General features: G+C 46.4%; 1 protein-coding gene across 2 annotated transcripts in view; it reads left to right on the top strand.

The window, feature by feature from the left end:
• Position 1: 1 nt before the first annotated feature.
• Positions 2–12,548, top strand: part of AFTPH (aftiphilin) — a 131,017-nt gene continuing 118,470 nt past the window's right edge. For both annotated transcript variants that reach the window (XM_063918434.1, XM_063918433.1), the window contains exon 1: positions 2–361. The gene's annotated coding sequence lies outside the window, so the exon portion shown is untranslated. The remainder of the gene's footprint in view (positions 362–12,548) is intronic.

Genomic DNA, 12,548 nt, shown 5'->3' with positions numbered 1-12,548 from the left:
TCAGTGCGTTTTCTCTTCCGCCCTCACTGTGCTTTCATTTCCGCCCATCGCCTGCGCAGCGACTTGTTCCATCATCCACCTTCTGACGGCCGGACGGCGCGGTGGCTGACGGGAAGGTGAATCCGGGAGACTGACTGAGCGCTGAGCCGGGGCAGGAGGCTGTGTGTGTGTTTGGCCGTTCTCTCAGCCCGGGGTTACCAGCAGTCGTAGGCAGCGCAGCTGGGGTGCGGTGTCCCCAGGAGTGACCGGCGGGGGAGTGCGCCCCGGGCGGAGACACCTGAGCTAGGGGCGGAACCGTACCGGGGATCGACATGAGCGGCACACCCGAGCTCTGCGGCCCGGGATAAGGGGACGAGCAGAGGTAAGACCTGTCTGTCTGCCAGCTATTGCCTATGGCCGGTCCCACTTCCCTTTCCCCTGCAGCCTACATACAGGGATCACTTCCACATTGTCCCCGGGGCTGTATGTGCTGGCCAGCTGCTGGCTGTCCTATCCCCTGGCCCCGGGGAGCCAGCTGCCACTGTGCACACTCTGCACCACCATCACCTGGCTGTCACACTGCTTCCTCCATTCATGTGTGCAGTGCATGTTACCTGTGTCATGTATGTTACCTCTCTATATTGCATGCAGTCACAGCAGCTGCTCTGTCCTGTAATTGTCGCATCCAGACAATTTCCTTCTAGCTTTATTTTTTTTGTTTGTTGCTGATTGCTATGTTTAATAACCCATTGACGTTGTGGTTGGTTTTGTCTCCATGTGCAACAAATAAAAACAAAACAGAGGGGATAGTAGGTGTGTTAGGGCACATACAGGTATTGGGTGGAAAAACAAAGCAATAGTTGAAACCTAGACCAATCATTTTGTCCGCTCTTTAGCGTTGGACGTGCATTTATGTGTGTACGCATGTCGTGGCTCACTGTTGTACGCATTATATGTGTAGCTCACTCAGTTTGTTTTTGGTTTTCACCATGTCAACAATCACAGTTGACATTTAGGTTATGAGGTTGATGTGGTTAAAATGTCCATGCTAGGGTTACCAAAAAAATGGCTTTTCAATGGTGAGTGTTTATATACTGTAATATACTGAGCCCATTTTAATGTTGACTTCCCATATACGGAGCTTAGTACATTTGCATCACCTAATAACTCAAAGATAACGTGTTGGAAAGATTTCCTGCCAAATGGTGTGTGTAGTACGCGTTTATGGTGCCCATACACTTGTGAGATAATCAGTGCTAACCTTCGAATGTCGCGTCTCAAGATACTATGTGCTGCACTTAATATCTCGCGCATCGCAGTGCGATCGCATTTGGTTTTAAAACCACATAAGATATATCGCACTGCGATGGGCACCCGCCTCTGGCTGCTCCCACTCGGCAGTGACGTGCCCATCACATGATTACCATGCGATCTATAGCATGATCACATGGTAATCACTTTGGCAGTTCAGGTGCGATTTCAACACACCTGAACTGCCGATGCGATGCCCCGCGATGTCGGGTTGCGGGGTATCACACAAGTGTATGGGCACCATTAGTGTTCCTGTGTGATTCCATTGTAACTCAGTAAGTGCTAACACTTTGCAATACTTCAGGCAACTTCAGATTTGTCTCCCAGCGAATGCTTGTCAGATGATGTTTGTGCGCAGGTCAGTTTCTGCACTTTGTTGGACTATAAGCATGAAAGCGAGTGCAGTATGCACTGAGAATGTCTATTACATAAGCTTAACAGCCTTATATCCAAGGCCATAGTGTGGGGTGAATGGATCATATTTGTACCTAATCTCTCACTAGGGTACTACTATTGGTGCAGTATGGTAACTAAATATACGTGTACTTATGTTTGATTAAACTAGATGTGTAAATTGGTAATTTATGATTTAAGCTCCTGCTGAGTGAGGATATCGCGTATTTATTCGAGATACAAGATAAATAAATGAAATAGTGCACTGTTTTGTTATTGGACAATCAAAACATCTTATGGCTCATGACCACTTCTGTTTTTTAATTCGTTATTATAAAATAATATACGTACACTTTTATATAAGTATATATACTTCTGTGTGTGTGTGTGTGTACCCAGTGTTGCTGTACCTGTGTATGTGTACATGCAGTGCTGCTGTACCTGTGTGTTTGTGTGTGTGTATATACAGTGCTGCTGTACCTGTGTATGTGTACATGCAGTGCTGCTGTACCTGTGTGTTTGTGTGTGTGTATATACAGTGCTGCTGTACCTGTGTGTGTGTGTGTACACATGCAGTGCTGCTGTACCTTTGTCTACGTAGGTACATATACAGTGCTGCTGTGTGTATTGTGTTGCTCTACCTGTGTGAATGAGTGTACACACAGTTTTTTTTACGTGTATTTGATTGTGTGTACATGCAGTGCTGCTGTACCTGTATCTGTGTGGGTATGTACGCAATGCTGCTGTATGTGTGTGTGTGTACAGTGTTACTGTACCTGTGTGTGTGTGTGTGTGTATCCAGTGTTGCTGTACGTGTGTGTGTACAGTGCTGCTGTACCTGTGTGTGTGTGCCTGAGTGGGATTACTGTGGCTCATTGTGAGAGGTATGACTAGCAGGTGACACGTGATCCTTTCTTATAATACATTCAGTAGACCTGTACTTGTTCTCCAGTATCTGACTCTGGAAAAGTACAAGAACTTGATCTGTTGCATTCTAAGTCCATGGGAGCTTTGTTCCTGGTAGATGACTGCAGTAAATTCACCTATCATAGGGGTCTATGGGCATTGTCCAGCTCTAACTCTCACGGTCGATTTTTCTTTTCACACCCCTAACTCTTATGCGTACTGGGTGCTTACTGACAATTTTTTTTTTTTTTCCCCCGGTTAGGGTACTGTATATAAATGAAAGCTATTTAAACAAGTTGAGGGTAAGGTTACTGAGTGAGCTTGTAAATGGTTAATGATTGGCAAGAAAGCTAGCTGCCTTTGGGTGGATGACCCACTAATTGCAGGAGGCTTCACTCTAATGCTACTTTTTGTGCTGTATGTCCAAGTCTGACTTGGGAAACGGAAATGCAATTTGTCTGTATGTATTTGTGTATATAGATAGATAGCATTCAGGCGCTTGTCTGTGAGATTGCAGAGCCAGCAGTAACTATTAAGGATGGTGTGCATACATTGACATAAAGATGACTCCCAAAATGTAAATTCAACTGTCATTGTTTTAGGAATATTGGCAGCTTGGCTTCTGGAAGTCGTCCAGCTCTGTCATATAATGACACATTTGTGTATCGAGAAAATTTGGCTATTCCTAATCTGGATCCTGAACAGTTAGCTAGACAGTAATGTTTATGGAAAGTCTAAATTAATTGTGTGTGTGAGACCTCCCAGTGTCTCAAATATCCAGGGATATAAAAGCGTCATCAGAACCCAAGAACTGATGCTGGTGCTTCCGAGGCATCCAGGAAAGCTGCATTTGCTGCTACTATTTGTGACCCATCATTAAAGTGTCTCTCTCCCACTCTATGTGCTGTCCCAGTCCATACCCCCTAGCCTAAGGTAATGGCACCTCCAGGATCGGGACCATCTGCTGCTGCTCTCCTCAACTGCCTCTTCCCTCAACTGCCTCTCCATAGCTGTGTGCCGGGGCATGGAGTTCCTCGCTGACTGAAGCCAGACTTCCACGGGAACTGTGGGTGCAGGGATCCAGGTGAAAGTGCTGCCGCCTCACAGTGGGAGATCCTCTCTGCGTCAGGTTCGCTGGGATCAGCGGCCACATTATGGCATCATTTCTATCCGGGTTCAGGTTTATTGTAGAGATACTTACTCACACACACTAGACTATTAGGAGTATTATGAGATTGCTAGACAAACCATTTTTGAACCATCACTAATATAATTATACCTGAATCATTAGGGCACATTTTTGCATATCATTTAATTACATGAATGCTTAGCAGGTCCATAAATTAATCGCCATCACTAAGCACGGAAGTGTAGAGAAAATTACTTCTCCCATGGTTTTGGAAGTGATACAGTATGCCATATTAGCGTAAAGGAACGGTGTTCCCCCTATTCCACAGAAAATGCTTGTGGGCCTGTGTGTGGGAAGGGAGGAGTGTGTGTGTGTGTGGTGGTGGGTGGGTGGGTGGGGGTTACTTGAAACTGATGATTGCCAGTCCTACACAATTGCTTTTGCTAGTGAAAATAAAAAAAAACTGTCTTATTGATCGAGATTCCAAGTAGAACTGGTATGCTATATATCTAGCGCTACACAGTATCCTACTAAGACCATGTAATAGGAAATAAACAATAAACCGTATTTTTCTGGGATATTTGAGGAATTCCCTCTTAAGAGCAGAGACTGGGCCGGCTTGATAGTAGAACGGCTATTGATTTGTATGTTGAGCCATCATTACGCTACAGAAAACAAAGGAACAGCTCTTGTATTCCAACCAGCCACTACCCTTTATTTCTGCAGTTTACCATGTCTCAGGAGATCAGTTGTGTAAACAGAACAGTCATTGAATTGGCTTTGCAGCCACACAGTAATTCTCCTGCATAACCTGCTAGTCAGGGAAAATGGCACTTATACCATAACCTGATTAGGCGACGACTGCTTTTCTGCAACGTCCAACATAAAGTGAGATCTATGCTGAGAGTTGTAGTTCAGTAACTGTATTTATGCTTGTACCGCACTAGGGAATTATAACGCCTCTCTTTCTGAGTCTTGGACAACTCCTCTGTCATCTGTTATGGATGGAAATGTCTCTCATCACTAGAAGTTAATTTGGTTGGGCGAGAGTTGTAAAACTTATAAAAAATGCAGCGGGGATTGCATTTCCGTGCCTATCGGCTTACTCAGATCATTCGCCTGACGTGATGGAAATTACTATTTTGTTTCTGTGTTTGGTTTCAAAGGGTGATGTTTTCTTTGACGAAGAGTTTGTTGCATTTTATTATGGCAAAAGTTTATTCATGGTTGCTTTTGACAAATGCATGAAATTATCATTGAAATACTCAAAATACATGTTTGTGTTTATATTTGTGTCTCGTGTTACCCATGATTTAGTTTGCTTTTACAAATACATGCAGCATACTTTGTTATTGCCTATAATGTGTTAATGGGACATCAAATGTGTGCATCAAAAGACCTATAAAAATAATCCCAAAACATGTATGCAAAAGTTTAATTGCAGCCAAACTGGATACTTATATATTGGATTTCCAGTGCTGGAAAATGTAAAAGTAAAATAATGCCTTCTGGGCTGCTGGCAGCTGTCACTGCTGGGCGCCTGACACAGTAATTCAATTGTGGCTCTGTCCAGGTGGGATCAGCTGGCAGCCCCTGGGGGTGGCGAGCTGAAATGTGCGAAAAGTGACCAATTTTTGTGCCCAAGCGGCACTTTTCGCCTTGCGCCCATTAGTTTAGTAAGATTTAGCAGCTTTTCATGGCTAAATCCGGACTGTGTTGGACGCAATGCGTAAAAATAAATAAAATAAAAATTGATAACCACCCCAGATCTTGCGTCACTTTAGATGGGAGATTGGGCACAATCCGTCACCCGACACACAGAGACCCGTGCTTAATTTCTAAGCATAGTCAGATTGCTTAGAATTTAAGCACTGATCTCTCCGTGTGTACCCCCCCCCCCCCCCTTAACCTTTTTAATTCTTATTGCAGGGATGTAGTTGACTGCACCTTGAGCCCCAGGCATTTGTCGTGGTAACCTTGCTTAAGGGGAGTACACACGGAGAGGTCCGTGCTTAATTTCTAAGCAATGTGACTAGATTGCTTAGAAATTAAGCATGGATCTCTGTGTGTATGCCCCATAGCGATATCGCCAGTACTAGATTGGCCTCTAGTTACAATGCTCACTTCACCGCTAGATGAAGTGAGCGTCCGCGTCCCTGTCCACTCCCCTCACTCGGCACACATCGCGCTGTGTGCTGAGCGGGGAGAGAGATGTGTGCTGAGCGGTCTGTGATAGATCGCTAAGCACACATCTACCCGTGTGTACCCCCCTTTAGACTTAGGGAGGAATTCAGTTTTTTTTTTCTTCCTGCTGGCAGATCACGCCCAACGGTGCAATTAAATTGTTGCTCAATTCAGACGCGATGGCAGCCGCAATTTCAGCTTCCACCCCCCGGTTGTGGCGAGCTGAAATCCACAAAAAGTGACCCGTCTGGGAGCCCAAATGGGACTTTTTGCGTTGCGCCCATTAGTTTTGTCTTGTTTTGCCGCTTTACGCAGATAAACTGACTGCTATGGGTGCTATATGTGCGATAAAATCTATTAAATATCACCCCGCGATCTCCCATCACTTTACATGGGAGATCGGGCGCGATAAAACTGTTGAATTTCACCCTTAGATTTAATTGTCGTTAGCGCCAGTAGGGATAGCTTGCCGGCACTGTGACTGCCAAAGGCAGGGAATCATTAATAATCGCTCGCCACTGGGATCGGTTTAGGTCGGCTTGCTTGGTATCATCAATATAGAAGGTTGAAGGTCCTGGGCAATCTGCTTTAGCCGTGTATTATTTGGCGCATCACATGCTATTTTCCATCCATCCGGGCGTGTTATTTAGGCACTGGTATGGTAGGCTTTAAGGCTCCATTCTGCAGACATGTCAGAACCACTTTAAACGCTGTCTAATATAGGATTTAATTGTGGGTTGGTCTTGGCATAGTTTTCGGATGTTTTCATTTCTACAGCGGTGTGTTAGTTTTACTTGTCGTAAGCCCTTCATTTTCCAGCCTTGTTAGGTCGTTTTTAAGGATTGGCAATGATTCAGAACCATAAAGTAATATTGTTCTGATGCGTTGAGTTTCTTAATTTCTCTTACGTCCTAGAGGATGCTGGGGACTCCATAAGGACCATGGGGTATAGACTGGCTCCGCAGGAGATATGGGCACTCTAAAGAACTTTTAGTATGGGTGTGCACTGGCTCCTCCCTCTATGCCCCTCCTCCAGACCTCAGTTAGATTCTGTGCCCAGAGGAGAATGGGTGCACTACAGGGGAGCTCTACTGAGTTTCTCTGATAACAGAATTTTGTTAGGTTTTTTATTTTCAGGGAGCACTGCTGGCAACAGGCTCCCTGCATCATGGGACTGAGGGGAGAGAAGCAGACCTACTTAAATGATAGGCTCTGCTTCTTAGGCAACTGGACACCATTAGCTCCAGAGGGATCGGAACGCAGGTCTCCCCCTGCCGTTCGTCTCAGAGCCGCACCGCCGTCCTCCTCGCAGAGCCGGAAGATAGAAGCCGGGTGAGTATAAGAAGAAAGAAGACTTCTAAGGCGGCAGAAGACTTCAGATCTTCCCTGAGGTAAGCGCGCAGCGGTAATGCTGCGCGCCATTGCTCCCACACGTTACACACACGGACAGGCACTGATGGGTGCAGGGCGCAGGGGGGGCGCCCTGGGCAGCAATATATACTTCTGTTTTGGCATGTTATGACACATATGGGCTGTAGAGTCAGTGGATATGTTCATCCCCCGCCATTAATTGTGAATTTGAGCGGGACCGAAGCCCGCCACTAGAGGGGGCGGAGCTTGGTCGCACAGCACTAACCAGCGCCATTTTCTCCACAGTGTGCTGAAGAGAAGCTGGCTCCCTGGACTCTCCCCTGCAGAACGGTGATACAGGGCTGAAAAAGAGGGGGGCACATTTTGGCGCAGTGAGTGTATTACACGATTGACATATATATAAAAGCGCTATATCTGGGAATTGTTTCCAGTGTCAGTTGGCGCTGGGTGTGTGCTGGCATACTCTCTCTCTGTCTCTCCAAAGGGCCTTGTTGGGGAACTGTCCCCTTATAGATATATCCGTGTGTGTGTGTGTGTGTGTGTGTGTGTGTCGGTACGCGTGTGTCGACATGTCTGAAGCGGAAGGCTCATCCAAGGAGGAGGTAGAGCAGATGATTGTGGTATCTCCGTCGGCAACGCCGACTCATGATTGGTATGATATGTGGAATATTTTAAATGCTAATGTGACCTTATTACATAAGAGAATGGACAAAGCTGAGTCCAAGGAAACAGCAGGGAGTCAATCCGCGGATTTGACTGGATCACAGGGCCCGTCAGGGTCTCAAAAGCGTCCCTTATCACAAATTGTAGACACTGATACCGACACGGATTCTGACTCTAGTGTCGACTATGATGAGGCAAGGTTGCACCCTAAGGTGACCAAAAGTATTCATTATATGATTATGGCAATAAAAGATGTTTTGCAGGGGATTTTATGGTGTCGCTGGATGTGAAGGATACCTAACTTCATGTCCCCATATTTCCTCTTCATCAAGAATACCTGCGTTTCGCGGTACAGGACTGTCATTACCAGTTTCAGACGTTGCCGTTTGGGCTTTCCACGGACCCGAGTATTTTCACCAGGGTAATGGCGGAAATGATGGTGCTCCTGCGCAAGCAGGGGGGGCCAAAATTATCCCGTACTTGGACGATCTCCTGATAAAGGCGAGATCGAGGGATCAATTGCTGAAAAGCGTGTCACTCTCCCTGAGAGTGTTACATCAACACGGTTGGATTCTCAATCTGCCAAAGTCTCAGTTGCTTCCAACGACTCGACTATCATTCCTAGGCATGATTCTGGACACGGAACAGAAGAAGGTTTTTCTACCAATAGAAAAAGCCCAGGACATCCAGAACATGGTCAGGGACCTGCTAAAACCAAAAAGAGTGTCTGTTCATCAATGTACTCGAGTTCTGAGAAAAATGGTGGCAGCCTACGAGGCCATCCCCTTCGGCAGGTTCCATGCGAGGACGTTTCAGTGGGACCTTCTCGACAAATGTTCGGGGTCCCATCTACACCTTCATCAAAAGATAAGCCTGTCCCCCAGGGCAAGGGTGTCTCTCCTGTGGTGGCTGCAGATTGCTCACCTTCTAGAGGGTTGCAGGTTCGGCATTCAAGACTGGGTTCTGGTGACCACGGACGCGAGCCTCCGAGGATGGGGAGCAGTCACAAGAGGAAGAAATTTTCAGGGAATATGGTCAAGCCAGGAGGCTTGTCTACACATCAACGTACTGGAATTGAGGGCCATATACAACGGCCTACGATAAGCGGAGTATCTTCTTCGCGACCTGCCGGTTCTGATTCAATCAGACAGCGTCACAGCAGTGGCTCATGTAAACCGCCAAGGTGGGGCAAGGAGCAGAGTGGCAATGGCGGAAGCCACCAGAATTCTGCGCTTTGCAGAAAATCAAGTAAGTGTTATGTCAGCAGTCTTCATACCGGGAGCGGACAACTGGGAAGCAGATTTCCTCAGCAGACACGATCTCCATCCAGGAGAGTGGGGACTTCATCAAGAGGTCTTTGCAGAGATAGCAAGTCTTTGGGGACTTCCTCAAATAGACATGATGGAGTCGCACCTCAACAAAAAGCTTCGGCGGTATTGTTCCAGGTCAAGGGCCCTCAGGCAGTAGCGGTAGACGCCCTAGTGACACCATGGGTGTTTCAGTCGGTCTATGTGTTCCCTCCTCTACCTCTCATCTCAAAAGTGTTGAGAATCATAAGACGAAACAGAGTACAAGCAATACTCATGGTTCCAGATTGGCCTCAAAGGGCCTGGTATTCGGATCTTCAGGAAGTGATCACAGAAGATCCGTGGCCTCTTCCTCTCAGGGAAGACCTGTTACAGCAGGAGCCTTGCATGTTCCAAGACTTACCGCGGTTGCGTTTGACGGCATGGCGGTTGAACACCGAATCCTAGCACAGAGAGGTATTCCGGAGGAAGTTATCCCTACTCTGATAAAGGCTAGGAAGGAAGTAACGGCGAAGCATTATCACCGTATCTGAAGGAAGTATGTATCTTGGTGTGAAACCAAGAATGCTCCTACGGAAGATTTCCATCTGGGCCGTTTTCTCCACTTCCTACAGACGGGAGTGGATATGGGCCTAAAATTAGGCTCCATTAAGGTACAGATTTCGGCCCTACCTATATTTTTTCAAAAGGAATTGGCTTCTCTCCCAGAAGTCCAAACTTTCTTAAAGGGAGTGCTGCACATCCAGCCTCCTTTTGTGCCACCGTGGGACCTTAACGTGGTGTTACAGTTCCTTAAATCACACTGGTTTGAACCTCTTCAAACGGTGGAATTAAAATTTCTCACCTGGAAGGTGGTATGTTATTAGCCTTGGCATCTGCACGGCGGGTGTCAGAGTTGGCGGCCTTGTCTTCTTCATGTGGATAGAGCAGAATTGAGGACTCAATTTCTGCCTAAGGTGGTCTCTTCTTTTCATATGAACCAACCTATTGTGGTGCCTGTGGCTACGGGTGACTTGGAGGACTGCAAGTCCCTGGATGTGGTCAGGGCCTTAAAAATTTACATAGCCAGGACGGCTAGGGTTAGGAAAACAGAGGCTCTGTTTGTCCTGTATGCTGCCAACAAGATTGGCGCGCCTGCTTCTAAACAGACTATTGCTCGCTGGATCTGTAACAAGATTCAGCAGGCTCATTCTACGGCTGGATTGCCGGTACCAAATTCGGTTAAGGCCCATTCTACTAGGAAGGTGGGCTCTTCTTGGGCGGCTGCCCGAGGCGTCTCGGCATTACAGTTGTGCCGAGCAGCTACTTGGTCGGGTTCAAACACTTTTGCAAAATTCTACAAGTTTGATACCCTGGCTGATGAGGACCTCGCGTTTGCTCAATCGGTGCTGCAGAGTCATCCGCATTTCCCCCGCCCGGTTTGGAGCTTTGGTATAAACCCCATGGTCCTTACGGAGTCCCCAGCATCCTCTAGGACGTTAGAGAAAATAAGATTTTAAACCTACCGGTAAATCTTTTTCTCCTAGTCCGTAGAGGATGCTGGGCGCCCGTCCCAGTGCGGACTAAATCTGCAAGACTTGTATATAGTTGTTGCTTAAATAAGGGTTATGTTACATTTAGAATCTGTCTTTGACTGATACTGTTTTTTCGTTCATACTGTTAACTGATTGCGTATGTTCTAAGTTATATGGTATGATTGGTGTGGGCTGGTATGAATCTTGCCCTTAGATTTACAAAATCCTTTCCTCATATTGTCCATCTCCTCTGGGCACAGTTTCTCTAACTGAGGTCTGGAGGAGGGACATAGAGGGAGGAGCCAGTGCACACCTATACTAAAAGTTTTTTAGAGTGCCCATATCTCCTGCGGAGCCCGTCTATACCCCATGGTCCTTACGGAGTCCCCAGCATCCTCTACGGACTAGGAGAAAAAGATTTACCGGTAGGTTTAAAATCTTATTTTTTGTGGCAATGGTAATGTCCTGTTGGTTCCAGAGGCCTTTTTTTTTTTCAGAGATGCAAAGACAGCTATAGCACACGCTATACGACCTGTGATGTTGCTTGTAGCAGCATTCTGTTTACCATTGATAGTTGAGCCCCAGTAAGGGGGCCATGCAAATGTTCTCTATGCCTCCTGTTGGGCGTCTTGTCAGAGCAGTTCAATTGTTGCTCCAATCAGGTGCCCATTAGTAGTTCCACCTGGCAGCTCTGGGTTTAACCGTGCAAAGTCGCTAAACCCATCTAAAATCTTGATTGGGCATCTAAAGTCCTGCTTAAACTACAGAATTTTCACACCTTTTTCCCCACACCTCTGGAGCATGCAAGAAAAAATGTGACTGTCGCATCTGACCATAACAAAAACAATTAAATTGCTCTGATAGATGCTCAGCAAGGGGCGCTCAGAACATGTGAATCTCCCCCTAAGTGTCACTGTGCCTCAGTACATGACTACTAACACCATATCTTTACTCTTTCCTTTACATCGATACAACATTTTTATAACATTGAAACATCAAAATAAATAATGAACAAGTGGCCATATCAGGCAGACCACTCACAAGCCGCCCTACCACAATATGAACTAATTTATTCAGTATCCAAAACGCAATTAAGTAAACGTTCTTGGGACACAAATCTGGTGCCCGTGCTTAAACACAACGTGTATTGTACGCACTTACTAAATTTACTTGATAGACATAATGAATGGGGTCTCACACTTACACATACACGCACCCACACACACACTATAGAAAACCACTCCATACTGCCTCAATCACCATTTTCTAATTTACTGATCCTTTGGGAAAAGTCTTTTTCGGGCCATGTTGGCATGCTGGTATTTCCTGGGGGGAAAACACCGACTTAAATGTCAGAGTTGCTTCTATTGGAAGTTCATCGCAAATGACATGTCTATAGCAGACTCTGCCATAGGAATGAAAGGAAGTACAAAGCAGCTCCCACGCTCAAATTACCTGTTGCTGTAATGAGTCTGTCACAGACACGGCATCTTGTATTGCTGCACTGAAGAACACTCTGTGTTGCAGGGGTGGTGCGCTCGTGTCACCGCAGACATGCATGTGATCATCACCGTGCACACGACTTGCAGGAGCTAGGTCCGCCCTTTCCATGCAAGCAGGGTAATGCACTTCCTTCCACTTTCCTCTGCTTTCAGCAGTGATCAGGAGGGGATGTACTATAGTTGGCATTCCGATGCTGTGGATGTCTGCGGGCGAAGACCGACGCCAGAATCCCGACCGTTAGCATCCTGAACGTAAGTATGCCCAGAAGGGTTAGGCTGCAGAAAGGGA

The sequence above is a fragment of the Pseudophryne corroboree genome, chromosome 4, assembly GCF_028390025.1.
Source record: "Pseudophryne corroboree isolate aPseCor3 chromosome 4, aPseCor3.hap2, whole genome shotgun sequence".
NCBI lineage: Eukaryota > Metazoa > Chordata > Amphibia > Anura > Myobatrachidae > Pseudophryne > Pseudophryne corroboree.
This window is presented reverse-complemented; position numbering and strand designations above follow the sequence as displayed.